We start from the raw sequence: 4,249 nt of genomic DNA, 5'->3' as shown, positions 1-4,249 counted from the left end.
ATTGATGGCGGCATTCATGAGAGTCCGGAAAGTCTAAACCTTGTCCGTGGTATTCCGAGTAGGACTCTGGGATTGAATGACTGTGACGAACTCCAAACTCGCGAGTGCTGGGCGTAGTGACAGACGCAAAAGGATAGTAAATTCTATTCCAGTATGATCGAGAACCTCCAAGATGATTAGCCATGCAGTGACAGCGCATCGGACCATTTTCACAGTGAGGAATAGGATGCAACCAACGACAAGGGTGATGCCTCCAGACGATTAGCCGTGTTGTGACAGAGCATTTGGACCATTTTCCCGAGAGGATTGAAAGTAGCCATTGGCACCGGTGACATCCTTACATAAAGCCAGCCATAGAAAGGAGTAAGACGGATTGGATGAAGACAGCAGGAAAGCAGAGGTTCAGAGGAACGAATGCATCTCCATACGCTTATCTGAAATTCTCACCAATGATTTACATAAGTATTTCTATCCTTATTTTAGTATTAATTTCGAAAACTCCATAACTATTTTATATCCGCCTGACTGAGATTTACAAGGTGACCATAGCTTGCTTCATACCAACAATCTCCGTGGGATCGACCCTTACTCACGTAAGGTTTATTACTTGGACGACCCAGTGCACTTGCTGGTTAGTTATGCGAAGTTGTGAAGATATGTTGAGACCATGGTTCTGTGCATCCGTTTTTGGTTCCATCGCCAGGGAATCAATTTCGAACAATAATTCACAACCTGAGTAACAATTTCGCATACCAAGTTTTTGGCGCCGTTGCCGGGGATTGTTCGAGTTTGGACAACTGACGGTTCATCTTGTTGCTCAGATTAGGTAATTTTCTTTTTTATTTTATTTTCAAAAAGTTTTCAAAAATTTTTTAAAAATCTTTCAAAAATTTCTCCTTTGTTTTCGAAAAAAAAATTTTAAAAAAAAATAAAATAAATGTTTTCAAAAATATATTTTTCTTCAGAATTTTTAAGAATGAATTCTAGTGTTTCATGAAGCATGTTGAAGCCTGGCTGGCTGTAAAGCCATGTCCAACTCTTTCGACTGTAGGGCATGTTAGGCGTGTCATGTCTGAGTTACATACTAAAGCTTGGCTGGCTATTAAGCCATGCCTGACCCTTTGATTGGAGCTTTAGACTAAAGAGCATAAGATTCCTGGAATTCATATTAAAAATTTTGGAATCCTTATCTTTCTTTTTCAAAATGATTTTCAAAAAAAAATTAAAAGAAAATACAAAAAAAAATTCATAAAATCATAAAAATCAAAAAAAAATATTTTGTGTTTCTTGTTTGAGTCTTGAGTCATGTTATAAGTGGTGTCAATTGCATGTTCATCTTGCATTTTTCGAAAAAATTCATGCATTCATAGTGTTCTTCATGATCTTCAAGTTGTTCTTGGTAAGTCTTCTTGTTTGATCTTTGCATTTGTATGTTTTGTGTCTTTTCTTGTTTTTCATATGCATTCCTGAATTCTTTATGTCTAAGCATTAAAGATTTCTAAGTTTGGTGTCTTGCATGTTTTCTTTGCATAAAAAATTTTTCAAAAATATGTTCTTGATGTTCATCTTGACATTCAAAGTGTTCTTGGTGTTCATCTTGACATTCATAGTGTTCTTGCATTCATCACATACTTTGATCCAAAATTCTCATGCATTGCATCATTTTTCATGTTTCCCTCTCTCATCATTAACAATTCAAAAAACTCAAAAAAAAATTATCTTTCCCTTTTTTCTCTCATAAATTCAAAAATTTGAGTTGACTCTTTCAAACATTTTTAAAATCTAGTTGTTTCTTATGAGTCAAATCAAATTTTCAATTTAAAAATCTTATCTTTTTCAAACTCTTTTTCAAAAATCAAATCTTTTTCATTTTTCTTAGTTATTTTTGAAAATTCTAAAAATATTTTTCAAAAATCTTTTTCTTATTTTTATATCAAATTTTCAAAAATAACAATAAATTAATGTTTTGATTCAAAAATTTCATGTTTGTTACTTACTTGTTAAGAAAGATTCAAACTTTAAGTTCTAGAATCATATCTTGTGATTTCTTGTGAATCAAGTCATTAATTGTGATTTTAAAAATCAAATCATTTTCAAAACTAATTTCAATCATAGATTTTCAAAAAATTATCTTCTTATCATATCTTTTTGAAAAAATTGATTTCAAAATATCTTTTCTAACTTCTTATCTTCTTATCTTTTCAAAGTTGATTTTCAAAATTGTTTCAACTAACTAACTAACTTTTTGTTTGTTTCTTATCTTTTTCAAAACTACCTAACTAACTCTCTCTCTCTCTAATTTTCAAAAATATCTCCCTCTTTTTCAAAAATTTCTTTTTAATTAACTAATTATTTTAATTTTTTATTTTAATTTTCGAAAACTAACCTTTTTTTTTTTCAAAAACTATTTTCGAAAATCACTAACCCATTTTCAAAAATAATTTTCGAAAATCCTTCTCCCTCACCCCTATTCCTTTTCTTCTTCTACTAACAATAAGGAACCTCTTTACTGTGACATAGAGGATTCCTCTTCTTTTCTTGTTCTCTTCTCTTTCTTATGAGCAGAAACAAGGAAAAAGGCATTCTTGTTGAAGCTGATCCAGAACCTGAAAGGACTCTGAAGAGGAAACTAAGAGAAGCTAAATTACAACAATCCAGAGACAACCTTATTGAAAATTTCGAACAAGTAAAGGAGATGGCAGCCGAACCCAACAACAATAATGCAAGAAGAATGCTTGGTGACTTTACTGCACCTAATTCCAATTTACATGGAAGAAGCATCTCCATTCCTGCCATTGGAGCAAACAACTTTGAGCTGAAACCTCAACTAGTTTCTCTGATGCAGCAGAACTGCAAGTTTCATGGACTTCCATCTGAAGATCCTTTTCAGTTCTTAACTGAATTCTTGTAGATCTGTGATACTGTTAAGACTAATGGAGTAGATCCTGAAGTCTACAGGCTCATGCTTTTCCCTTTTGCTGTAAGAGACAGAGCTAGAGTGTGGTTGGACTCTCAACCCAAAGACAGCCTGAACTCTTGGGATAAGTTGGTCAAGGTTTTCTTAGCCAAGTTCTTTCCTCCTTAAAAGCTGAGTAAGCTTAGAGTGGATGTTCAGACCTTCAGACAGAAAGAAGGTGAATCCCTCTATGAAGCTTGGGAGAGATACAAAGGATTGACCAAAAAGTGTCCTTTTGACATGCTTTCAGAATGGACCATCCTGGATATATTCTATGATGGTCTGTCTAAATTAGCTAAGATGTCATTGGATACTTCTGCAGGTGGATCCATTCACCTAAAGAAAACGCCTGCAGAAGCTCAAGAACTCATTGACATGGTTGCTAATAACCAGTTTATGTACACTTCTGAGTGGAATCCTGTGAGTAATGGGACGCCTATGAAGAAGGGAGTTCTTGAAATTGATACTCTGAATGCCATACTGGCTCAGAATAAAATATTAACTCAGCAAGTCAATATGATTTCCCAAAGTCTGAATGGAATGCAAGCTGCATCCAACAGTACTCAAGAGGCATCTTCTGAAGAAGAAGCTTATGATCCTGAGAACCCTGCAATAGCAGAGGTAAATTGCGTAGGTGAACCTTATGGAAACACCTATAATCCATCATGGAGAAATCATCCAAATCTCTCATGGAAGGATCAAAGGCCTCAACAAGGCTTTAATAATGGTGGAAGAAACAGGTTTAGCAATAGCAAGCCTTTTCCATCATCCACTCAGCAACAGACAGAGAACTCTGAATAGAATCCATCTAGCTTAGCAAATTTAGTCTCTGATCTATCTAAGGCCACTGTGAGTTTCATGAATGAAACAAGGTCTTCCATTAGAAATTTGGAAGCACAAGTGGGCCAGCTGAGTAAAAGGATCACTGAAATCCCTCCTAGTACTCTCCAAAGCAATACAGAAGCGCTTGTTGGGAGGCGACCCAATGTTTATTTATCTACTTTTATTTTTGTTTTTCATGTTTTCTTAGGTTCATGATCATGTGGAGTCACAAAATAAACGAAAAATTTAGAAACAGGATCAAAAACAGCAGAAGAAAAATCACACCCTGGAGGAAGCACCTGCCTGGTGTTCAACGCCAGAACAGAGCATGGTTCTAGCGCTGAATGCCCAAAATAGGCAGTATCTGGGCGCTGAACACCCAAAATGGGCAGCATCTGGGCGCTGAACGCCAGAATTGCACCCTGGAGAGGAGCTGGCGCTGAACGCCCAGAACAAGCATGGTTCTGGCGT

At 35.6% G+C, this 4,249-nt stretch overlaps 1 non-coding gene across 1 annotated transcript; it reads right to left on the bottom strand.

The window, feature by feature from the left end:
• Nucleotides 1-3,094: 3,094 nt before the first annotated feature.
• LOC148549078 (small nucleolar RNA R71) lies at nucleotides 3,095-3,202 on the bottom strand. Its single transcript, XR_015898046.1, has one exon. It is a non-coding gene; the product is annotated as a small nucleolar RNA R71 (small nucleolar RNA).
• Nucleotides 3,203-4,249: the final 1,047 nt, after the last annotated feature.

The sequence above is a fragment of the Arachis ipaensis genome, chromosome B8, assembly GCF_059453495.1.
Source record: "Arachis ipaensis isolate K30076 ecotype BB chromosome B8, ASM5945349v1, whole genome shotgun sequence".
In the NCBI taxonomy this organism is placed as follows: Eukaryota; Viridiplantae; Streptophyta; class Magnoliopsida; order Fabales; family Fabaceae; genus Arachis; species Arachis ipaensis.
This window is presented reverse-complemented; position numbering and strand designations above follow the sequence as displayed.